A 27,616-nucleotide genomic window follows, 5' to 3' on the forward strand; every position below is an offset into this window, starting at 1 on the left:
AGAGAGAATAATTAACATTATTTCATGATATGAATACTTCACTTGAGGTCGTTCCACGTTAATTTATCTACATAGGCCTATTTCCAAATAATAGTCAGCCCTTCTTTCTTTCTGCATTGCATAATGACCTGTATTGTGTAAAATTCCTAATAATAAGTATGTATTATGATAACTTGAAATTATAATATTAAAATTTTCGCTTATGTACATGCTTGTTCAGCTTCATAGTCAACGTTGAAATCTCTGGTCGTAAGGTTAACACATCGCAATTCCAGTAATCGTATGTGCAAATCCATTGATATATCCAGTGATGTCATTCTAATTTTTTAACAACTGGTTCTCTCTGCTAATAATCGCAAATTTAAAAATATTAAATGACGTAATAATAAACAGCTACAAATAAAGGAAAACTGCAATTCAACATTCTCTTGTATAACAAAATTATGTGCATAATTTAAAATGCTGTCTTGTGTCACAAAGAAGGGGAGTAGATTTCTGACACTTCATCTGTGAGCACTGCAGCAGAGGGTTGCCTCACTACAGACACATCATATCACATACATTGTCCTACCTACTATACTATTATATGCACAAATACAGTATAATATACAGCATTATACTATATTCACAAATTAAATAAAAACAATAGAAGCAGGAAATACATGTGTTTGTGTGTTCTTTACTCAGAAACATTACTGTAGATTAATTGCATTGATGTATAATTTTCTTGTAGTTGTATTGCATTTCTGGTGGTGTGGAAGAGAAGGCCTGATGGCCTTAATTCCACCAGAGTAAATAAATAAATAAATGTTTCCTGGAAATGAGGAGCATGGGTCAAGTGCTGTTCTATGCATCCACAAAATCTTTTTTTACTTTCTCCCAACGTTCGTATCTCCAACACAATAACAGCAGATAAAGTGTGAGAAATCCACAGAACAACACCAACTAACTAACTTTCAATATCTGCTCACACCAACATATTGTTTGGATTATGCCAAGATGCACCAGCCAGGAATAAGATAATGTGGTGCTTGTTTGTTGTAGCCCTGTGCTCCACATAAGGAAATACTATACTATCCCAAGATGCATCTGCATACACACTTATACCACACACTGTTACACCAAGTTAATTTAACATGTTCAGCATATCACTGCCACTTCTAGCAACGCCATATTGTATCTTTGGTCCAGGGAAAATACAATATGTTGTTGCAAAAAGTGGCAGGATTGAGTCTTTCCATAAATGATGAGTACTTTCCTTGGACCAAAAATACAGTATGTCTTTCCTAAGAAGTAGGGTGATGTACTAAGCATATACCATTTTAACTTTTCCGAAACATCATCCAATGGAACCAATTTTACTTTTCTCAGACATAGGGTAAGGTTGCTATCAATGGGCCACTTAAAATAAATCTGATATAATATCCTCGGATAAAGTAATATTTATTTCCTTTTTCAAGCAAACTTAAATATTATCTTCTGTATTTCACTACGCTACAAACAGAGGTTATAAATATCCGATGTTAATGAAATATTTGGAAAATAAAAGTAAGCATCATCGGCCCAATGGAAGAAACTTGTTTCCTTCATTGGGCCAGGTAGTTTCCATGAATGGGCTGCAGATTAATATTGTTAAATAACAACCCACATCTAAATAAATGCCTATACACAATATCTTCGGCATTAATATGATAGTGTGTTGGCATCTGGAACCACAGAATGTGTATTCGAACACAAGCAAGACCACTAGGGCACTTACAAAAATCTTCAGATATTTCATTAACACAAGAAAATGAAATACATCATTGTCAGTTTGTAATCAGGCTTCGACCTGCAGCATTTATATCTCAAATTATTTACGATCTTAAAGAAATAAAACGAAAAGACTTTGGGCCCTATTTGTTCTATAGCGTGATTAAACAGAACTAAAACATTTAAAAAATAATGAAAGTTTAAGGGCTAATCAAACAAAACAGCAATTTATATACCTAAAAACAAAACATATCAAGACAATTGAAGTATTAGACTATAAATACCATTACTTATTGTTAAGCCAATTAAACTCTATCCTTCTTGTCTCTTTGTCTGACCAAATAAAAAACTGAAAAACTTAAAAAAGAACGTGCAATGGAAACCATGAATTCAGTTTTCTTTATAGCAGCTAACATGAGAAAAAAACGAAACTTTTATAAAACGTTGTCAAACTTTAGTCACAGTTTTCGCAATAGAACACTTTGGCTTCTTTGGAACAGCAGCACAATTCTCATGAACCCACTCATTGCATGACAGACAGTGAATCATATCTCCTTTTATGCCATTGCAACAGATGCCACAATACCATGACTCCTTCTTATAATTACGCCTCGTTGAACTAGTTGAAGAAAACGAGAGTTTGGTTTGAGCTGACTTCTCTGGTGCAGAATTTTCAAGACGTCTCTTTTTAGTTGTTCGCTTTTTACCTCTTCCAGCCTCTGCTTGTACGGACTGCTCATGATCACTATCATTTTCTGAGCTTTATTTGCACTTACTCCGAAAGAAATTTTGTTTGGTATAGGAGAAGATTTCACCCAAGGAAACTTGCAATTTTCGTGCCAACGTTGTTGCATCAGCTGGAAGACATTCTAAACTATCTTGACTTCCAGATGCTATTGCTCCTTTTTCTAGATTCACGGTATTAGGCAATTTGGTTCTGGAATTTCCTCATTGAAAAGTCCAATTGTAGAAGCTTCATTAACGGGAACATCATCTGTTTCAAACTGCATCGTTGCCACAAAATGGCGATCTTGGAACATGGCCCTGTTGACTGGCCAAACTCCAGTTTTTGCAAATTCATTTACTGCAGTCCCTATTGTTGCCGCCAGTCCACATGTTTTACCAAACAGTCGTGGTATATGAAATTGGGTAACAACTTCAGGTTTGCTTACTCAAATGCTTAACAAACGACACGTCCAATGACTGAATCCTAAGCGTAGTGTGTGCCAGCTTGATGAGATTTCTGGAGTTGAATGTCCATCGAGAAGAAGCAAGACTTCTCCTTCCTTCGAAGAACGGACAGTGTCGATGAAATGCCTTAACCACCTCACAAATACATATTTGTTAATGTATCCACTTTCAGGATAATAAGCAAAAATTGTTCCTAATGAAGCTCCATCTTCTAATCCTTTTGCAGAACACGCACGTTTGTAGATGATCAGTGGTGGAACATACTGACACGCAACACTTGTGCAGCAAACTGGATTAGTAGAGAAACCTCTGTTGCCACTGGCTGTCAAACCTACTGCTCTTTTACCTTTCAAGGCAAGCATCTTTCTAGGTTTGTTTTACACAGTTTATAAACCAGTCTCATCAACCTTGAATACTCCCATTGAATCAAGCTGGTTTTCGTCAACAATTTTCTGCAAGGTATCAAAAAAGTGACTTATGTTTTCTTTATTAAACTCCTTAGCTCGAGCAAAAGAGGTCGACTCTGGTTGACGCAAGTTAAGTTCGGGATGTATAATACAATTTCTTTCCGACGATTCTCGTTTCTTTACTGAATATAGGCGGGATTTCGTTCCTTTTGGCTATATCAAAAGCTAGCAAGCGCAATTCCCTTGGCATAAAACCATAATAGGCCTAATTTTCTCAAGTTTGAGAACATTAGCAATAAATTCATTTTCCACTTCTGTGGGAAGATCAGCTATGATACCTATACTTTTTTTTATGTTCAATGGCAAAACAATTCTTGCCCGCTAAATGTCTTTGTAATGCTACCCTAGGCAGCCTCATTGACACCCATGTCACCATTTCGTACTGCAGCTAAAGCACGACTCATACCATCTTCCTGCCACCAATCATATTTCATTTTTGACGGTATCTAGGAAAGAAAACATACATATTTATAATATATGCATGTATAACTAATCATTAGTTTACATTATACACGTATTAAATCAGCTAGCACGGCTCTTTGTTAACTAATTCGAAACAGTAGTTATGGTTTCCATCATTGGGCCACTAGCCCATTCATAGCAATGCAGACTGACTCATTGAAGGCAACTAGCAATGCGTTTAACATGACTCTGTATCCGTCCACAGTAACTAAATTTTTAATGGAAATATGACTAAATAACGAGAATTCATCGTACTTTCAGACAGTGTCTGTAGAAATTTATACAGGATTAATATTTGACAGAAATGCTTCCTTCATTACACTAGTAAATTAAAATAAAAACGTGAAAATCTTAACTTATTTCACTTTTGCTTTGTGTCTGCGTCAAGCAACTCACAACTAATATGGCGACACTTTGGCAAACCCCAAGTACACTAAACAGCCACCAGAGTGTACCCATTGTCAATACATATGGAGAAATCGAGCCGGCCCATTGATAGCAACCTCTACCACCACTACTACAGGATTGGTTTTAAGAATCAATGCATGTGAGGTGCAGACCGGTGCTGTGTGCCATCTTAGCAATGACGTGCGAGGCTTGTGGTTTCTCACGCTGAGGATTTAGTGGATCAGTTGCTGAACGCATGTTGTGTCCAATGAATCTCTCTGCCTGTTTGCCACTTTTGGGAAAGGAAGTTAAGGATGAAGAAGAAATCATCCTGCACACTTGGTGGAGAAGAGAGTGATATCTTCAGTAGACTGTCAATACTCCAAGTATCTAATTGTTTTATTTTCCTATTTTATTATTAATTTTTATCACATATTTGTTCCTTGGACTCGCATAATTACGAACTTACATCCCTATCGATATAAAACATTAAAAAAATCTTTCCACATAATTCATTTTTGGCAGTCTGAGACAAAAATAGGTACAGTGATTCTAAAACAAGTTACAAAAGACTTTTTCTACACATTTACAGTTCCCTGTCCAACAATATGAAAGAAGAAGATAAGCATGGTCTGGGGTTGTCCATGATACTATGGCAAAAACTGAAGTTTTTCTAATCTTAGCTCCACATACTTCGCTTTTGTCTCTTGACAGTCAAACTGCTGTTTTGTAGTTAAATTTTAAGTTAATGAAGTGATATCAGAGGTCGCTCCATTCTAATAACACTAGTCAGCGATGAAATTCCTGCCCCCAAAGTTTTAATGTTTTTAGGGTATTTTTAGCATGCTGAAATCAAATTCAAAGCCCAAAAGTTCCTATCACGTACCATTTTTTTGTTATTTTTATTTTCGTATAATATATTACGACAATTTATAGCATAATCATTTAAACTGTAATACTTTAACATATGTAGGTTTAGTATGTTAGGATATGAAAACCAAATCTATTCAACATATTTTTAAGGTGTTTATTTTGAAAACCAAGGACACTGGATGTTTCTTAGCAGATAGGGGGTGCAAGCACATAAGGAAGTTAGGGCGAAATAACGTGCAGCCTTGTCATTATTTTTATTTATGAAAGATAGAAATGTCAGCCACTCCTTGGTGAGACTCAACTCAACTCGTCTAGTTTCTCTCACATTTCATTAGTCTGCGTTTCATCTGGAAACAAAACGAAATCAGTTTGAAGCTTTATTGTGGAGTAGAATGTTGAAAGTTTTTAGTTCAGTAAGAAAGTATTTACCATGTTGCATCGAGGATGTCTAAATAATCCAGACCGCTTTTGTTATATAACTTACGTAGGATATACACATTGCCTAAGCAGAGGTGTAATATTACACATTTTGTGAAAAAGTCATACCATGCCTATTTTGGAATCAAACTTGGAGACCAAAGTAAAGCTAGGGCACCACACAAAGTATGTAGAGTATGCACTGAAGAACTTCGTCATTTGATCAATTGGAGAAGACCGTTGCTATCTTTTGGAGTACCTATGGTTTGGAGAGAGCAGTCGAACCATAGTAAAGACTGCTACTTCTGTTCGTGTGATGTGAAGGGGTACGATTCTAAACATAAAAATCAAATCGTGTATTCAGTTATTCGGTCAGCCATTTTACCTGTGCCTAATGTATACTAATCCCTGTGCGACCAGAAAATCTTAAACAAACATCATTCTATTGGTACAGACAACATGAAATAGGTTTTAAATACTTTTTCTCCAAAGATGATAATCTCGTATATTGCAGTAATGTGAAAGAATGTATGCTAAAACTTGGACTTCCAAACTATGACCTAAGTGAATGGAGACTGTTCACTGATGCTTCCAAGCAAAGTTTAAAGGATTTCCTCCTTCATAACGGAAACGTTTTTGGTTCAGTGCCCATTGCCTATTCAGTGATCCTCAAAAAATCATACACAAATTTGCAACTGCTGTTATTGCGACTAGATTATAGGAACATAACTGGCAAGTTTGTGATGATTTCAAAGTTCTTACTAAGTTGCTGGGTCAACAATCTGGTTTTACCAAATTTCCATGCATTCTTTGCCTATAGGATAGTAGGGTACGAGTTGATCACTGGACTATGAAAGACTGGCCACCTCGACAAAATTTGGAAGTCGGTTGTAAGAATGTTGTGCGCCAAAGCCTTGTGAGTTCTTCTAAAGTTGTGCTGCCATCTCTCCACATCAAGCTTGGCTTAATGAAACAGCTTGTAAAAGCTTTAAATAAGAAAGAAGGCTGTTTTAAGTACATATATGAGAAATTTCCACTACTATCTGAAGCAAATTGAAAGAAGATATATATTTAATGGTCTTGACATAAGAAAACATATTTGGTGCAGCATTTAAAAACAGTATGGATGAAAAGGAGAAATCAGCATGGATGTTGTTTTAAAATTTCTTGGCAACAAGGATCCTAATTACCGAAACATTGTGGCTAACATGGTTGAAGCATACAAGGAATTTGGTTGTAAGATGAGTATCAAAATTTTCTGTTTTCTCAGCTAGATTATTTTGCCGGAAATCTAGAATTTTTCAGCTAAGAGTAAGATGAACGATTTCACAAGGATCTGCAGGAGTTCGAAAGAAGGTACCAGGGACACAGGAGCATCAGTATGCTTGGTGATTATTGTTGGATGTTAAAGCGTGAAATACCTGAAGAGAAACATAAAAGAAAGAGGAACAGGAGGACTTTCTCAACTAAGAAGCAAGTGGTGTAATTTTTTGTGTGATACATTGTGCTAATTTATATAGCCAATAGTGAAGTAAACAAGACAAAACAAAGCAAAAACACTCTAGTGACATGTATGAACAACCATACACATAATTTCAGCAAGTTGTGTTTTTTAAATATTGCTTTTGAATTTGAAATAAAAAAGTGAAATGAAAAAGTTTGTGATGAAATTCACGTAATTATAAAATACATTTAAAGTGATTTTGCAAACACACCTGACGTGATAGAAGCAAACGGATTGAAAATTCGGATTCAGCACATCAACATTATATTATAAAATCACATTACTTAGTTAGGCAACAAACACAAAGTTCAAATTCGCAGGCTAGTGTAATTTATGTCAATTTTATCGGGTATGAGTAAATGAATATGTCTAATAGTTTGAGATCTTCCCCTATGAACTGGCTCCTTGGGAAGCCAATCTCTAAACTGTCGACAGCAAGATTACCACGTGGATTAGACATGCTCCAAGTGTACAGGTTCATCTCTTGGACAAAGACAAGCCCCTCCAACATACTTACATATTGACCTAAGGGAGCATGCAAGGATTCCAACTCTGTGAATAGATTTGTGTGTTAAGAAACTTCCCAAACTATGATAAATATCTGGATCTAAAAAAAGAGCTAGACAGCAAGGAAGTAATATAATGAAACAAAACACATTAAAGAGATCTGGGCAAGTTGTTTGACACATGCAATGAAAGAGATTAGAAATGAGGAGGACCAGACGTTTCTTGAAAAGCAAAGAGAAAAGTATTTTTAAGTAGCATGGAAGGTAGTGATCTCAAACAGCTGCAAAAGAAACCAAGAATGAATGAAGAGAGCTCGGTACGAAAAAGTGAAGTCTGTGTGTGTCTAATGCCTACCCACTTCACTTGCGTGATTCTGCATACCGCGGATAGATGGCAGGACTGTGACCCATTTTCAAGCTGCACACCACTCGGCAGGCCACGTTATGCATAATGTGTATCTGTTAAGAGTTATGTCGTGTATTAGAGTGAGTATATGTGTAAGAGTAGTGTAGGAAATGATGAGGACGATGACAAAGGTGAGGAAGAAAGAAAGGGGGAAACCCGGTGCCGGCACGTAGCCTACTCCTGTTGAATAGCACCCAGGGGACCACCAGGCTTAATGTCCCCATCTGATGGATGAATCACTATCAACAGTGACATATGCCTTCTTTTCATATGCACGTGGAGAGATTTGGGATTTAATTCAGGCATACTGGTGCACAATTTAGTGAGTAAAAGTTGTGCACCACCATCTCTCCTAGTCCTGAAGTAGAAATCCTACATGAAAATTTCTGACCATGCCGAGAATCGAACCTGAGCCGGCTAGTCTGAAGGCAGACGCATTACCACAGCGCTAACTCGGTGGACATGAAGAAGTGAATTTATATCCATGAAAGGAAGAGGAACCGACCCTCTTCATCATGTTAATCACCTAGTGCATCTGATAGCAAGAATGCATATCGACTGTCTGAACCATTATCTTGATTTTCAACATTATTATCTGCTTCAGATGTTCCCTCCTCACCACCTAGCGTCCCTAAAAACATATTCCAGTCACCTAAAGTAGTCAGTGCCTTGGATACAGTCAGTCTTCCAGATTGTGCAGCAGTATTTGTAGCTGGAGCCATTGCTGAGACACTAGATAATATTAGAGAGTGGAACAAAGCATCTATTGGTATCAAATACTCTCTAACATGAATACTGGAAAGTTCACGATAAGAGAGGCGAATGACTCATCAGTGCTATCTAGCGGCAGGGAATGTTGACAGTGAGGATAACGTGACACATAGTGCAGTAAACTGCATCTAACAAGAATTTTGTACTTCAACACGTGGTGTAAGTCGTAAGGATTATTCTCATGGCTGTTTCACAAAATGTCAGGGAAAAGTGGAATTGTTTGTTCTGTGTTCTTCTGTAAAAACTATGCTTGGCAAAAAGATGCTAGATCGTTCTTCAGATTTCCGAAGTGAGTAGTCATGTAAATACGAGTAGTCTATTACTTTTCTGCCACAGGATGATGATGATTATTACAGTAGAGTCAGTAGATAACTTGTTCTGTGACCTTATCATGTGATGTGGCTATCACCAATGGTATGGAGAAGGAAGATAATTAGTCTGAGATGAACTTTCGTGTCAGTAGATTCGTATAATTTTAATCATGAAACAAACTCTCTTTCTGTTAGCTCATTCTTTCCCCACTCGCACGATTCACATGACAGGTCTCGTGTCCTCACCATCATCATCATCATCATCATCATCATATTATTATTATTATTATTATTATTATTATTATTACTGTTATTTGTTTTGTCTTATAGATGTGCCATATAGGTAAATAAATGTAAAAGACAGGACCTAGATGAAATGTTCAAAACTAGAGGAACAGAGTATCTGTACAAAAATCACAGAATATGTTCAGATCACTTTAGATTATCGGACTTCAATAACTCTAATTTGAAAAGTCAGGAGTAAGTAAAAATAAGGTGTAATTGGAAAAGTACCGAAGTTTCAAATGAGTCATAGACCTGTTAATTTTTAATATATTTTTTTAATAACAGACTGAAGAGAACAGCTATTCCTTCACTGAATTTAACAGCTCCTTCTTCCGAAAATATGGGTCAAAGTACGATGAAAGAACCGCGAAGGTCCCCAAAGAAACGCATTAGACCTTCCATCAAGGAGGCGACAGGTTCTCCGATTCCAGACAGAAACGACGATAGTCCTCTACCAGGTACCTCATAATCAGATATTACATTAGCAATAACATGTTCTCTGTGCTAAGTGAATCAGTTATTAAACTGCATAAAACTACTTTACTTCCATCATACCAAACACAATTTCTTTATAGTTTCTCCATATAAAATACCGAAAGTCATGACTTTTTCAAACTAAATAGACGCATATTGTGATATATAACATAAAAATACGAATTATTGATTTTGTGAAGAAAGTGTGTGAACTCATGTTTTCTCATAAAAACTGATTCAGTTAGTTATTCGCAAAATATTATTTACCTAGCCCTAGACTTTCAAGACGTTATTAATATTTCACTAAATTAAGTCCCTGTTTATTTTTTAAGATGCAAGAAATCCTAAAAGGTCAAAGATGGCTCAAGATCTTCAGATAAAGACACTTTCTAAGAAATTGATTGCAGCTCAAAAGTTGGTATCTAAACACAAACAAATTATTTCATCTCTTCGGGCGGAAGTGAGAGCTCTGAAGACAACCAGTTCAAATACTGATTTAATCAAAATTGTTTCTAATGATGAATTCATTATGTCGCAAGTGCGCTTAAAAGAAAGAAAAAATTGGGAAGGCGGTATTTCAGTTACGATAAAAATTTTGCATTGGCACTCCATTATTGCTCACCTCAGGGCTACAGATTTTTAAGGAGAAAATTGTGTTTGTCAACAGTCAGATCTCTCCGAAATTGACTTCATGGATTTGGTATAAGCCCCGGTATAAATCCCACCATTTTACAATTATTAAAAGTAAAGTCTGGAATGCTGCCACTAAATGAAAAGGTAGTAACAATTGTTGTAGATGAAATGTATTTGAAGGAAAACATAACGTACAATGCTAAAGTGGACATTTTTGAGGGATTCATTGAATTGGGTATACACAGCCCTAACCAACAATCTCCAACTAATGTAAAAGATTCAGAGGTACCACTTGCAAACCAAGCAATGGTTTTTATGATTCAAGGAATGTGTAAAAATTTTAAGCAAACCATTGGTTATTTTCTATCGAAAGATGCCATGCCTGCAGAGATCTTATAATCACATCTGCTTGATGTAATAAATAAAATAAAAGATACGGGATTTATCCCTAAAGCGATTGTTTCAGACCAAGGATCAAACAACACTAAATTGAGAAGACTGCTTGGATGTAATGAAGTACAGCCTTATTTTGAACACGATGGTGAAAAAATTTATTTGTTTCATGATACACCACATTTGATTAAGAGCATAAGGAATAATTTAAAACATTATAATTTTAAGCTATTTGATAAATTAATTAAGTGGGAATACCTAGAAAAACTTTATTTTACAGATAAAGATATGAATCCCCGACTTTGTCCTAAAGTAAAACTTAATCACTTGAATCTACCACAGTTGCTACACAGTTATTAAGTCATTCTGTAGTAAAAGCTATGGCAACACTCATAAAATTCAAACAGTTACCAGAGGAGGCTCAACCTACTAAAGACTTCATCCTGTTCATGGATAAAGCTTTTGATTGTTTTAACTCTCCTAGTTTCCAAAGTAGTAAAGCCTTAAATAGGCCACTAAGTGAAAATTCCACACATTGGAATTTTTTTTAATGAAATAGAAAAAAACATTTAGAAATATTCAGGTAATAAACAATAGGAAAATGAACCCAAAATGTATAAATGGCTGGCTAGAAAATTTACAATCTTTAAAACTGCTATGGAAAGAATTGCATTATAATTATGGATTTAAATTTTTAATAACAAGAACATTAATACAAAACTGCATAGAAAATCTCTTTTCTATTTTTCGATCTAAAGGTGGAAACAACGTAACTCCAGACTGCTCGAAGTTTAGAGCTATAATTCGGGCAATCATGACGAATCAATTCCTAAGTCCTCCTGAAACAAGCAACTGAGAAGCTGACATTTGTTCTTTCTTACTCAAGAAAGGAGATATCGAGGCAGCTAAATTGAATTTTTGCAGTCCAGGCATTACAGATGTCTCCGATTTGGATGTAACTGTTGATGACAAAAATGTACAGCATACAAATAAAGAAACCGTGTTGCAAGAAAATGCAAGGGCTTATGTTGCAGGTTGGGTGTGTAGCAGAATAAATCACAAAATTTGTCGTAGAAATTTATCTTGTAAAGAAAACCCCAACAATGATGTAACAACGCACATCGCAAATAAAAAATAATGTAAAGATTCAAAAATTGTTTTTCCTAATAATGTTTCTCTAATGCTCAGCCAATTGTGTTCTGATGTTTTCAAAGAAATTGATCATGTTATTTATAAAACTAGAATTGGTGTCAAAAAAGAACTAGTTAAAATGGTAGTGCTCCCTGTTAACATGTCCATTTGCAGTGACTGTGCCAATGTCTACATTGATAAATATTTCAGTGTGTTAATAAATTGTTACATCAAAAATAAAATGGACAACCATACAGCTAAAAAACAAAACAAGCGATGTATGAAAGCTGCTAAAGTCATGCACAACTAAATTTCATCAAATTTGAAAATATGAGAACTTATCAATTCATTTCTATTCTAATAACTTTGTAATTTGTTATTAATTAAAAATGTTATGAACAAAGTGACTCTAAAGTATACTATTTATTGCTTTGCAGCTTCTTATTGAAATCAAATGCACACCTCTCCTCTTTTCCTCACGTAATCTAGCACGATGCATGGAGTGTGCGAACGTTTCAAGCTGCTAGATGGCAGCACTGTTACTTTTCGCCGCCGCTTGCAATGCTAAACAGGAAAGCTTTCCAGTATTAATGTTAGAGAGTATTTGTTGGTATTCAAAGTCCATATAATGATATCAAGCTTCTTACTCTCCACAAGAAATATCCCAACCAAACTGTAGATAAGAAAGCACAATTATAGGCTATTATGGCATTTTGCCAACATCTTTGGTTTCTCTCTGAGCATCTAGTTGCTTTTTGATGACCAAGTGACCACAAAGAAAAAGAAAAATCATCACAATCAACATCATCATCATCATCATCTACTAAACAGGCTTTAGATAATGTGGTCTGTTCCAGACTCAATTCGTTTAACCAGCAAAAAAGGAAAATATAGTAACAAACTTGCAGCCTCCACAGAAATGTGATACTCCTCAATGACTACAGACCATGGCTAAATTGGAAAACCTGAAATTGGAGAATCCTGTAACATTAAGAACCAGTTATTTATTTGAAGATTGAAATAGGAAGAGACAAATCTCAATCTTTCCTGCACAGACTTCCTACAGAGTGGTTTTCAAGGAACTTCGTGATTGCTCCTCTTAGACGAAAGTAGTAAATGACACAACAGAACGCACTATCAACCTGTTCCAAAAGTACAATGAGACATTGACGAAGATGAATAGAAACAGTTTCTTCTATAACTTTTATCCAAACACCAATAAGAGTTTTCTACTCCTTCAAAAGCTGCTCTGACTTTTTTCTCTCACTATGTTACACATTATAAACTTCTCAGCTCTGGAGCGACTTGTAAATGGTAATATTTTAATGAAATTTTTTGTGCTTGTTTTACACATTAATGCATAATATTAGCCTTGTGGGAATTTGAATTTTTGAAAGTTCGGTTTTTTGGACCACAGACACTGGAGGAATTTCTGTTAGCTACTAGCAAACACATGTAATTTTTTAGTGAAGAGCTCCCTTTTAGATCTCTTATGTCAGATTCTAGAATATTGACATAACTAAGTACTTGACTGAGGGTATCGAATGTATTTTGCAAGTTTAATCTTACTGTTTCTAGTTGGACTGTAAGAGATTCGGTATCATGTACGTACCTCTGGCAGACTTAGTGTTCTCTCAGAAGATAAAATTTTCTTGGTAGGCGATCTATTGCAGACTCCATCCTGTTGTTCTCTCACCAGTGACAGCTTGGTTGAAACATGATGTGAACTGACTGAACTTTTGTACTGTCACCCCTTGACAATCTTTCTGATGATAAACATTTCTTGCATGGAAAGATGAAGGACCCACCTCATGTAAAAGCCTCATACTCAGGATTGCCGAATTTGAGACAATCAAGGTGGAACGCACTTCTGACTGCGCATCTCTTAGCTTTACAAACCACTCACTATTGCTCGTGTAGTGTGGTCTCTCACCTCGCATGCATCGGATCTTAAAAAACAAGCCTTTTGAAGACTTGATTGCTGTGTGGATTTAGATTCAAACATGAGCACAGCTTAAATGATATTGACTACTAACGACCCAGCAACCATAAAGCATTCTGAATCGTTAGAGACTGGAATTTTTTGTTGAGTTCAAAGTGCAAAATGTGGGATTTTCAAATGGGAAAATCGGTGCTTTCAATTAAATTTTTCAGTATTTTCACATTGTTCGTTTTCGAGCTTGGAAATTGGTATGTTCGTTTTTATAAAGTCTTTACAACACTTTTTCCCAGATATTAGCAAGTTTTCTTTTTGTTTTGCACACTGCAAAAACAAATGGCAATAGAAGTCAGCACAAGAGATTGTTCGTCTTCCTTGCGAAAATTAATTGCTGATGCATGTTTTACCGACTTCAAATCTTTCTCAACAGTATCTCTTCTTTCCCACGAGACCTCACAATTACAAAATTTACACATGACTACTTTTGTCTGTGCAATAAAACCCATGCCTTATATACTGGAAAGCTCTATTGGAGCTATTTTATTATTAAGCATTCTTGTAGCCTCACTTGCATGGGAACACAATAATGTTATTTCGCCTATGTGTGACACTATAAACAAATAAAACAAACACACTCAACACGCTCCAAAATAATATGAACTAAGGATGCATTCAGCAGGCTCACAACGCTTACCATGCTTACAATACGATTCTTGCACATTGCTACATATATCAGATATGATGTCAGGAGTGTGTTTAGACCAGGTATTTGAATTAAAACTTTCTAGCTCGTTGACCGTTGACTAACACAGATTCAGTATCGAATGTGCAATACTAGCGACCATAAATATCGACCTTATCTGTGCGACAGCTATCGATTATCGATTGTAGTAAAAAAATTAAAAATTGAAAATTCGCGCACATAATTCGCTAATTGCTTAAAAAATCGCATTCCCGACTTGATACGGATTTCGCGATGTTTCACGAATTCAAATCAGGCATAAATGAATTGAAGAATGTATATTTACTGTAATTAGATGTCGAGAAATATTTTTTTCCAAAATTCGAGAAATATTCCATTCCCTAAGAATTGTCAATACTTTAAAAGAAGGAAATAATATATTTCATTCAAATGGAATGACAAATTGTAGGAGAGAGGAAAACGAAGTAGGGTAAATCTTGTTAATATTGTGATAAGAGTAATATCGTGATACTGTGTTTGATAGCTTATCATGATTTTATAGAGCGAGAGAAGGACCAATTTTATGCAGCAACTTGTCCACGAACTTGTCCTTAATACATTGTCACAAAAAACAGATTTTTGTCTCGATAAGTAAAATTGTAATAAATTCTCATACCAACTATCACGATATTACTCATATCACGATATTACCAACTTTTACCCTATCTTATTAATGTGCTTAATAATGTATTTTGTAGTTCAAAATCTATTTATTTATTTAAATTATGTTTTTGAATAATGAATTATGGTTCGTAATTGTGTATGCGATATTAGCACTCAAAGAGAAAGGGATATTGGTAGACCACTGCCAAAGTAATTGCAGATCAGTCTCAAGCCTGCAAACATAGTAATATCGACAGGCCAGTTCTAAAGAGAAACAACTCAAAATTTAAAGTTTTGAGAAAAATGAAGTTTAAAGCTTCAACCATACATAAAACATGATTAATTGAATTTGGATTATGTTAAACGATCTTTTGATTCTTCACGGCAACAGAAAGCTTCAAAATGCAGGTTTCTTTAAACTTTAAATTTTGAGTTGTTTCCCTTTCAAGCTGGGCCGTCGATTTTATATTTCTGTTTTGACTGCCTGCACACTTGGATAAGAAACAATAATTTAATAATATGATATGATTATATTTAATGTCAAATTAAAAAACTAGATAATTTCGTGTTAAAATGTTAAATTAATATTCTTCCTTTTATGTCAAGAACCTAATTTGTTTTAACTACAAACATTTAAGAACAGGTTCTATGAACTAAGGCAAATTGAACAAGTGAATCCACTGGATAAATGCCCTATTCCCTACCAGTAAGAATCCAAATCTCCTGAACTTGTTCACAGAGTATGTGGATATCCAGAGTACCGCAATCCTTTGCGCTGGAAATGCCAACAAATCAGCCATTTTTATTACAGTGCTTGCTATTTGCCGTACACATTTGTAAAGGGAATGAATGTAGCCTAAATCAGAATCAAATATTTTTAATTTTAAGGGCCATGGCCTAAATTGACTTTTACTTTAAATGTTCCTATCCCCAGCATGTTGAAATGGAATAACAATAGTGGCCGACTAGTTGATTGCACTACTCTAGGATTCTGCTTGTGCATAGCTGAAAGAGCATCTACTTCAGGATGTAAACAGTTACTGTACCTGAGTACATAGAGAAGTCGAAAAGACGAATCGCCACTCTCTGCAGATGCCGCAGCTCCTCCAGCCTGACTTCCTCCTCCCACTCGGCGTACCGGCTGCTGGATTCCTCGAAGTGGTCGTTGCTCGACGGTTGGGTGACATCATCAGCTTGCCAGTTGTATCATGTCGAGCTAAAAGGCAGTGTAATTCTGAACTGAAATCTTCGTAATACACTGATTGCTAACTATGAAGAGAATAAATAGGTACTGTCCAGCTGAATGGTTATGTCTCATCCCAGTTCATCCCACTCATTTCTCCTGTCCTCTCTGTAAGGGCTAGTGGCTGAGCTGTTAAGTTCTTCTCTGCAAATATTTGCTGTACGGAATTGGAAGTTTACGTAATATTATACAACTGTTTAAAATAATTTAAAGAAAAGGGCCTCGTTAAGTAAGTAACTGTCATATGATTTCCCCTGTTTTGACGACTGTGTGACTTAACCACTTGGATGGACAGTAGCATGACAACATGTACGTCACCAAATTAAACTATTAACAGTAAGTAAATCATAAAAGTAAAATCTGAATAGGAATCAAAAGATGAAGCACGTAGTAATGGCTACTTCTAATATAGGCATAACCTCTAAGAAAAATAAATTCAGAGAACTGAAATGAAGAAGTTTAGACTTTTATTAAAAATGAAATTAAATCATCCATATTCTTTTATTTACAGATTGCTCCTAAATGTTATGTTTCTGTGTGTACCAAAAATTAATAGAGTGCTTTAAGTGAGTGTGTTACATTACAGTTCTCAAATTTCCAACTGAAAAAATAAGTTATGTGGCTGGAAGCTACTCGTATACTATGATTTATTTTCACGCCAACAAAGCATTCAGTTGTGTGTATTAAACACTTTGAAGTAAACGATTTGTATCTAGTACATGTTTCTAGAGACAGAGAAGGAAATGTGCAAGAATAGTCCTAAAGCAGATCTCTTATAACTATTTCCAGGTTTACGGGAACAATTAGATAATCTTATTCCTCAACAAGAATGGACCCTGCTAACAAGTGCATTCAGAGATTTGAGCAGCAACAAATTAAGTGGTTGCAAATGGACAAAATTAATTCGTTTGATGAACTATGTAACATAGATACTTTTAAAAAGCTAGCAGGTGGATCATTAATCTCAATCCAGTGTTTCTGTACTTTTTGTTGGTTAATTTTGAGGGTGTGTCACAAATATATTGATGTATTAAAATATATGAAAATTTATCAGTGTAATTGTGTGTAAATAATCAAAATGATATTCATTGCATCACAGAGTTGGTAAGTGCACACATGAAATTAGAAATGTGGTCTCAATTGAAGAGCATTCTTCTGAAGTACGTAAATTATAATAATTATTACGGTGTAATGATGTTTAGTGTTAACACTGACAGCATGTTGGCCACGTTTGTATGTTTACTTAAGTACAATGCTTTATTGTAGGAAGTATTCGAAAGATGCTTGTTATGTTTATTGGAACAAATTTCAAATACATTAAATATAATGCCAAAATACTTATGTGATGTATTATAAGTGTATCTTTGTTGTACAAACAGTCATCTTCATCCTACAATGTTATTAGAAACTGGCCATTCTATACGCTAATAGAATACTGAAATCTTTTAACAAATGCAGTAAATCAATAATAATGAAGTAATTTTTCACTTTTTTGAACCCGTGTGCTAGTAATCTTTTCTCATGCGTTAATTTACGACTCTTTATCAAATGCTATTATTATCTAGCATCTGAATAAAATAAATAAGTGCAAGAACAAGCGCGATAAGGACACAACATTTGCTCTATATGGGTTGAGGGAAAACTGCGGAGAAAACCTTAATATTGACATCCCTTAATTTGAGGATCAGCCAGCAAGCCTTGAGAAACTGCTATAGAAGCAGCACTTTCTGTATCAATACTGTCTTTACTTGTGCAATACAATATGCTAACTGCGAGCACTGCGGCTGCAGTATTTGCTCTGTTGCATTGAATGGGGAACACTCACATCACACACGTGATCAGAAGTTAAGGTTGTTTCAACCATAAGGCAAATTCCTGCATGACGCAATATGCAGTAGGTTCTGGAATGTAGACTATGCTATGATTACACCGTAAAAAAGGTCCTTTCTAAACAATAGGGCAATAATGCAACAAAAAGTAGAAGATTTCCTAGAAACAATAAAAGACCAAATAGTGCAAATAAATGCAAAATAAAAGTAGGCTATATTGGTCTCTATTGAAGTGTAAAGAGTTTATATTGTATCCTGCATTGTCTCTGAAGTATAAGAAAAAATATGATATGTCATCAACTTCCGAGCCCTATTCATCACTCAACAACTCATCACTTTTTCCCACCTCACTTCTGACATTCCCATCACATCCACTCTGTTTCTTCTCATTGCTTCCTTCATGTTTTCCAACTCACCTGGTAGAACTCGTGTCTTCTCATCCCTCGTTGCAGTCGTCGATCTTTTCTTCTCTTCATTGTATTGCCTCATGATGTTTCCTTCCCCAGTATCCCCCACCCGGACATCCGATTGGGGGGATAGTTTACGTCCGGAATTTTTTACCAGGGACGAACTCATCATGATATCAAATTGCAAATTAGGATTTATAAATGCGGTAGGTTCCCATTCCTATCCGCATACCACTCTCTCTTTCGCATCTTGAAAGATCCCAGGGGGCCCCAGCGTGGAGGTGAGGAGAGTGGATTTGACCAATTAGGCCCTCCGGACTTCACCGAAATTTACCACTAGAGTTAAATATCAGTTCCATCAGGGTTTTTGACCCAATCAGAGACTGGGAAATCCCAATTAGTCTTTGCCCCCCTTATGGAGTCTAAAGCATTACAAAGGTTATCAATGTGAAGAGATAACTAAGATACTTATCGAACATGACACCGAGAAAGTTGGTCTTCCAGGATGATTTAAAATTAAAGTTATGTCATTGAAATATAGATATGTAAAATTAACATTATTACTAAGAAATAAACATGAAGTTCTGTCTACATTAATAATAAGATTATTAGAACGACACCATTTTTAAATTCACAAGTACTAATCATTAATTTTTAGTTTGTGCAATCCCTAGATGCAAAACAGGAACAAGATGAATTTAAACTTCTATGAAGATTAAACAAACTAACACTTCAATATTATTAATTTATGCAGTGATAAGAGAAGTTGTAAAACAAATACAAAGGAAAAATCGTGAACTGAATAAAATTTATAAAAGTAATAATTATATGATTGATAAAATTCTGAAAAAAAAAAAAAAGTTTTAACTTCAATCTTTATATTTTTGTGGAGTGAAGAGCACACAGGTAATTTTGATTGTGCTACTAAAGCCCCTTGAGTCTTGGTGTCTCTGAGTGAAAATATGTCTACCAGAGTTCACATTTGACTTGAACGAAAAATTGCGTGTGAAGATTTTATGCGCTATGCACTTATCCTTGGACTGATACTAAAGACAGGTAGGCCTACATATTGCAAGTCTGTATGATGGACAGCACAGCACACAACTACTGCTCACACAACATTTTCCACAGACTATGGTTTGCAGAATTGCCCAGTGTTAGTATTCATTATTATTAATATTGTAAATTTGTGTATCTTACACTATTTAACAGAATGTTGGAAAAATCTTACTCTCGCCTTTTTGTATTTGTTGTACACACAAGAAAAAGCGTAGTTAAAGTTACAGCAGTTTTCATTTCCAGGACTGATCCATTAAAGTTACACAAAAATGCACTACAAAGAGCAAACAGCTCATATCAACAAAATCGTAATAAAAAAAGAAATTTCACACGACTGTCCACAAGTAGCATATATACAGGGGCTCTTGTTTACTGCTCATGCGCAATGTGTTGTAAGCGAAACATACAATAAGGGAGCTCCAAATTTTTTTCCGTATCTGTACATACTCGTAGATCTGTAGTTGATACTTTTGTACGTGGTTTGTAACAGCTGGTGTTGCCTAAACCCCAAAAGACACAAAACTCTATATGGAAGAACATACTATTTTGTCGTCGTTAAAAGCGACATATTTCCAAACATTCAAACATGCAAGCTATCAAAAAATCTCTACAAACTAATTTCAAGAATTAAGGAGAATTGCCCATTCAAGATATTATGAAAATGCAATAATAATTTAACCATGAATATTTCTCAAAGCAAAAGCCTTATATTTCTAGAGGTAAATAATCTTAATCCCTTAGTTTCCTGCTACTGCAATGCAGACCTGGAATATTGCTGGATTATTAGTCCATGCTAATTCAATAATTATTTGACCTAATAAAGAAGATGAAAGGTGCAATGTCTTACCTTGTTGGCGAAACGTTCAGTCCACCATCATTAATTCCATTGGGTATCCACTTCATTATCTGGTATCCTGATGTAGCCGGATGTTCGACAGGGTTAGTTAAAGGGTCCCACTCCATGGGCTGCATGTCATTCTCGGCATTGATGCCTTCCCACTGCATGGGCTCCTTTATTTTTAGAAAAAATTCAGAAATGTGGTGTTAAAATTTTAATCAACAATGGTGAAGTTTTAAGGTCTACAATGCCGTAAATTAGCTCACTTTAGAACAAAAATAAAGTGGGCGTCCCATGATGTAGATCGATGCAATTAAATTAGTGTTATTCCTGAATGAGTGGATTCTATGAAACATTTAGAATTCACTTTTTTTGAAAATTTTCTCTGTCGCAGGTAGATTTCTCTATAAACCTACCATACTGCAAGAAACTTCGATAATCGAATCAGTGAATTACATGTAGATTCCTGGAATTGTTTTGAAAGTTCTGAAAGACTTGTAAAAACCGCCTAAAATTTCTTAACACAGCTAGTGATAAGTAGGGAGCACATTTTTATCTGCTAAACATTTTTAATATATTTATTTCTTATGTGCAAAAAAATACGAAAATATTTGCTAAAAAAATATATTTCTTTTAATATGACAAAAATATCTTACTTAGCTTGAAAAAATTGTTACTAGGTACTCACCAATCACACTTGAGCATCAGTTGCTAGTAGCTGGCCGAGAATTGCAGTGGACAACAAAGGTCATCTCCAAATTCTCCATCACAAATGCATGCCGATTATCTCTGAACAACGACTTATACTGTGAAAACGATCTTTCCACAACACAGGATGTCAGACATGAATATTTATAGGGAGGAATGTCACAAAGACATACAGTACACCATCAATTTCACCTACAGGCACACCCTCCAATACTTGAGTAACTTCACACATTTTTTTATATCCACTGTTTTTTCCCAAACACATTCTGGAATTTGTCACTTAATAGGCTTTCTTGTACTTCTGAACCTGGTAGCGAGTCTAGTTTAATCCATGGATGTTTCAAGTTGGATGCTCTTGGAGGCAATGTCGACAATGCAGTACACACAATGCAGCTTTCCACATTCGAACGTGGAAAGATAAAATGTATGCACTTTTTTTTCCTTTCTGGCAACTTGTAAGTCTGTTATTTAATGAGATCACTCAGCATCAAATGAAATGGTGAAATGGTGATGATATTAAGGCAAATTTAATCGATGATGGGCTACAGGACCCAAACAAGTAATCAGATCAAGTCAGATACAAGCAATTATGGGATTCAATATATTTAAATTTCTGTCAACACTGAGACCGCTTCGATAATAGGAGCAGCAAAAAAGAAAGATGAGTTCATGTCAATTTGGCCGTTATTCGAGGAACCTGTCATCAGTTCGTGGCTACCTGTAAGACCTCTGATATTGTGAATTCGTAATACAAACATTTCGAAGCAATTTTTCATTGGTACAATATATTCCTGTTAAATTACAGATATATTAAGATTTTCGTAACAGTTACTTGAATTTGAATTAGATTTAAGGCACTCTGACACGCCCTATTTACCTACCAATGTTAAATTACTGATTTGAAGTGTATTTTTTCTCAGGATTTGCTTGGAGCAGAACTATGAAATTTTGTGGACTTGTTCTTGGGACACTTGTGAGCAATTTAACATGGGCTTTTCAAATTATGTCATATACAGTCTGATCCATTTGGATATGAATAATATTAATTTATCATTATAAAGCTATTATGATGGTAGGAAAAATTTCTTGCTGGTTATATTATGATTAAAAGATGGGAGTTTCCATATATGACAATCAACAAGGCATAATCTGAAAGGACAAATGAAAATCGTAGATGATTAAAATGGCTACTAAGAATCAACAGGAGGCACAATGTGTTCTTTGATATGCTAAATTTGAGTGTGTTAAAAGAGGTCAAAGGGAATTTTGACGTGAGTATGGTGTGCATGATGTACCTAAATTTGATTCCATAATGTTGTTGTATCGAATATTTGTAAAAAGAGGTTCTGTGTTACAAAAAAACATGCAAGAGATCGCAGGCGAAACCCAATAAGAGAACCAGCTATCTCTTGGCTTAGTCTCCAAACTCCCCAGATCTAACCCCTCTTGACTTCTTCATATTGGGTTTTGTTAAAGACATTGTCTATTCACAGAAACCCAGGAACATTGATGATCTGAGAGTAAAAATTACTCAAGCTTTTCAACAAATCACCCTCTTATGTTACAACGGACATGGGCTGAATTACATCACCATTATGAGTTGTGCAGGGTGCGCAATGGGGGGTCATGTTGAGCTCTGCAGAATCTCCCATCTTTCAGTGTTGTGTGCACAAAGTTTCAACAAATAAAGTTCAGTACTAAATGTTTTACGGTTGTTTTATTTTAACCACACCCAAACGAATCACCCTGTAGTATACTGATTAATTATTTTCTCTTTTCAGGCATCTTGTCAACAACATTTTTCATCATATTTTTTAGCTATAACTCATATAAAAAATTGAAAATCACAAAAAGCTCGTGTTAAATTACTGACGTGTTCATGATTAATAAGCCCTCAAAATCTGAACTAATTTTTACCAGTACAACCTGAAAAAAAGTACAATTTATAGAAAAAAACACAACTTACGAGAAATGGCTGCTGAAGTTTCTCAATACATTCCTGGTCCATATGATGGATTGTCAGCTTCCTCTTCCAGATCATCCACTAGTTTTCTTTATGCAGATCTTCTGTGCTGTCTAGTCTTCATTTCAATGTCCCTTGCATACTAATCACCAGCTCCAAGTCTTTGTTTGTCCATCTTGTACATGGCTTTCACTGTGCAGAGTCCAATGGTTTTCAACAAGCTCTGTAATACTTTACATCTACACATGTTGCCATCATTGAATGTAATCACAGTATCATACACTCGAAAGTGAAGTGCACTGATTGAAACAAACACTGTCTCTTTGGTAGTTGTGCCCATATGATAGTGTTGACGCACTCATTTGGATTCTGTATCTGATCGTAGAGGCATTTTTTCAAAAGCTCAGTATTTGTAAGATCTTTGAATATTGACTTGTATATGTTGTTTTCTAATGCCAGGCGTTTGACAATAAAGTCATTTGACCTCTTGCACTCCAATATTTTTCAAAGATATTATCATGGCCAGCCACTGAAGCACAGATTTTGAGGTGTTCCGAATCCATTTCTTGGTTTGAGTTGCACAATGGGCAGTTAGGGGACTGATATATTCCAATTCTATGCAGGTGTTTGGCCAAACAATCATGGCTTGTTGCCAATCTAAATGCAGCTACAGACGATTTGCGTGGTAAATCAGGAATTAACTGTGGACTTTGATGCAGAGAGTTCCATTTTTTCCCTTGAGATTGTGTTATCAAATTTTGTTTGTTAAAGTCTAAGTATGTAGATTTAATAAATCTTTTCACACAGTAAAACGTAGATTTAGTAACAGGTCTGTAAGTAGCAGTGCTGCCCTTCTTTGCTAAAGCCTCCGCATTCTCGTTTAACAGGATTCCACAATGGGATGGTATCCATTGGAATACAATTCGTTTATTGAGTGATATTAATTGAGAGAGCATTTTAGTTATTTCTGCTGTTTGAGATGAAGGTGTGTGTTTAGAGACTATTGATAGAATAGCTGCTTTGGAGTCTGACAATATAACTGCATTCCTAAATTTATTGATGTGGCATAGTAAATTCCTGAGACTTTCACTTATTGCAATGATTTCACCATCAAAACTTGTTCCATATCCAAGAGATCTATAAAGTGAGAAGAGATAGCACGTAACACCTGCACCGGCACCTTGTTCTCTGAAGATCAAGGATCTGTCGGTGTATAAATGAAGCCAGTTTTGTGGAGGGTACGTAATATTAATTGTCTCTAAAGACAATTGTTTCAGTATTTCAGTGTTTACTTCTGATTTCAGTATTTCTTCTGTTAAATTTAGATTATATTCTATATTTAATAGAGTTAAAGGGTTTGGTTTAATTTGTAAGTTTTCTTTTAAATTCGGAATATTGATTTTCTGTTTTAATTCTTGAACAATGGATATGAAACTTTTTTGAGTTTTCAATCTACATAGAGGACTGTATGAATGCCAATTGTTTCCTGGTAATCTGATAAGTTTTTCATATTGAATCAGTGCTTTTTCTTCCATTGTCATTTTGAAGCTGTTAATATTAGTGAGGAATCTCATAGAATCTACTGGAGTTGTTTTGATTCCACCAGTAATGAGTCTGAGTGCTTGGTTTTGAACATATTCTGTTTCGTTTATGAAAGGTGAAGTAATTAAAATTTCTTCGCAGTATGTCAGCACTGGTTGTATAAACATTTTAGTCTTTTCAGAAGGGAGAATCTTTTACGAGCTTTTTCAGAAATTTATTTCAAATGGTTGCTCCATGTTAACTTACTGTCGAAAATAACTCCAAGATATTTGGATTCATAAGTCCTAGGAAGGTGTTGGCCATTGTATTGGATATTGAATTCTCTTTCTTTTTTACCAAGTGAAAATATCTGGTAGTTACTTGTATATGTATGTATATATTTATCTTTAAGCAATATACCTTTCGGTGGGGCGGCACTTCACAGGATATTGACTTGATTTCTTCTACTATTGTACAAGGTAAACTGTTTTTGTGACTGAAAGGTTGGCCAGATTCTTTGGCTTTTTGGTATTTGCACCAAGAGTCACCATCTTTAGGGCATAGTTCATGATTTGGACTTTTGTCACTCGAAGACATGTGAAATAAAATACACCACACTGCAGTTTTCATTGCCTCAACACTATGGGTGTTCTGCCTTATAGCCAAAACCATAGTAATTTTGTATTTGAGACAAGAGGCACCAGTAAAGCATTCAAAGTAGGCATACCCCTTGAAGAGAGACACACTATATTCGATCCTTCTGCATGGTGAAACCATTTCGATTTCGGTAGAGCAGTGCGATTTCCAGAGCAGTGGATGGATAGGGAGGATGGCATTTGGTTTCTGGAAGACGGCATCAGCAGTCATGAAACCGGAAGAAGAAGAAGAAGAAGAAGAAGAAGTAGAAAGAAAACGATCGGACAGACCCTCACAGAAACAAGAGGAAAGGACTTCTGGACTATGCTCTTATGAAATGTGGAAGGGTTAAAAAGCATAGGTAGGTACTGAACTTAGCACTGGATAACCTGCTGGAGACACACGACATAAACCAGAAGTCTGCACCGAATGTTTTTGCTCGAGCGCCAAGTAGTTCATACTTGATAGCATAATCCGATAGGTAGTGCACATGCATGATGGGTAAAATTGTCGCGAGCGATAAATCCTCGAACGGTATAAGCCGAGCATTAGACATTCGTTCTTGTTACAGTAATAAACTGTGTAGTAACATCATAGATGTTATGATGTTATCATTTCAAAACTTTGCAGTGTTTAACTAGCCTCTCCATAGTACAACTACAAAACTTCCTTTAAAATGTAATATAAATGTTGTAGGTAAACAGTTTTTTTTTTCTCTACACAGGAGTGATTTTACTTTTGCCACATCTGATAGATGTTATTGGATGTAAATGTAATTATTATAAACGGAGAACACAATCATGATAATGCAAGCACCGTATCAAGTTTTCTAGTAATAATAATAATCTCTAATAATAGTATATCAATCTTTGCGTCTGTAACAGATGTGCAGCATGATTATTCGTTTTATTATATTTTCTGTGACGTTATCTCTGTAATAATATTATTAATCTACTGCTATATCAATAGTATGTTGTAAAATGTTTCTACATTGTCGCAGTATATAGGCGGAACACTATGTATGGACCTATCATATTATATATGTGGTAAATCATATAGTGAATAATTCTTAATTAGCAATAATAACTGTATATCAAAGTTTTTCATACTAGTTTATTTATAACTTTGTGCTACTGTTTTGGTACGTTCCATTAGACCATTCCATTAAACGTTTGTCATAAATGCAGAAAATAAAGCCTTATTTTTACCGTGTGAGCAAAACATATGCATATCTTATGTCACCTTCCATACAAGATAAGACATGTCGGTAAGATGACCTTGTACTGTGCTTCTATTTATTACGAGCTTATCACGACTGATCTTATCTCACTCGAGGGTGTGACATTCGACCGAGTGCAAGTGAGCGATTTAACTCCAATGCAGCACTCTGACGTAAACATACTCACAGAAACCCTCACCACAGAACCTGCCGAAATACCAGGTTACTATAGTATACATGCCTTGGCTACACAAAAAACAGGAAGATCCTCAGGTGGTGTATCATGTTATTATAAACCAATCATTGGTAGAATAGTAAATACACACATAAGTTACATACACAAAAAAACCTGATCTTCCTAGAGACAACGAGTTTATACATAGCAGGAATGTACTGCAGGCCCCAAGAAGACATCACAGAAAAATTACTAACCGCAATATAACCATGACAAGCCTGCGCTGATAGTGGGCAATTTAAAGAAGTCTTGAAATGCCTAGAAGAAGAAGATTTGATACTTATAAACGAGGCAAAAACGAAAATCTACTTTGCACCAAGTGGATGTAGCACAATCGACCTCGTTTTCTACCAAGGAAACATCAGTCATGGAAAGCAGACAGGGAAGTGGAAATCTGGAACAACCCCACTCAGAAAACACCTACCCATTACCACGGAATTCCCCTTCAATGAAGACAGGGGATACAACAGGAAAGACGAGCAAAAGACCACCAACTCGAGAAAAATAGACCCGCAAAAGCTTACTACCGAAAGGATGGAAACAGCAGAAACTCTAATACAAGATGGTAACATAAACGAGGCAGTAGAAATATTAATAAACGTCATCAAAGAAGTAATTGTGCCAGCACACATCAAACAGGGGAATATGTGTTTCGACCACGACTGCTACCAGAAGCGCAAGAGAGTACTAGAACTTCTCCATGCCATGAAG

At 35.6% G+C, this 27,616-nt stretch overlaps 1 long non-coding RNA gene across 1 annotated transcript in view; it reads right to left on the bottom strand.

The window, feature by feature from the left end:
* LOC138693466 (uncharacterized) overlaps window positions 1–22,766 on the bottom strand; it is a 57,342-nt gene extending 34,576 nt beyond the window's left edge. Inside the window, exons 1-2 of the long non-coding RNA XR_011330326.1 lie at window positions 20,633–22,766; window positions 16,294–16,463 (exon numbers count right to left, since the gene is read on the bottom strand). This is a non-coding gene — a long non-coding RNA (uncharacterized lncRNA). The remainder of the gene's footprint in view (window positions 1–16,293; window positions 16,464–20,632) is intronic.
* Between the last annotated feature and the right edge of the window lie 4,850 nt (window positions 22,767–27,616).

The sequence above is a fragment of the Periplaneta americana genome, chromosome 17 (genome assembly GCF_040183065.1).
Source record: "Periplaneta americana isolate PAMFEO1 chromosome 17, P.americana_PAMFEO1_priV1, whole genome shotgun sequence".
In the NCBI taxonomy this organism is placed as follows: Eukaryota; Metazoa; Arthropoda; class Insecta; order Blattodea; family Blattidae; genus Periplaneta; species Periplaneta americana.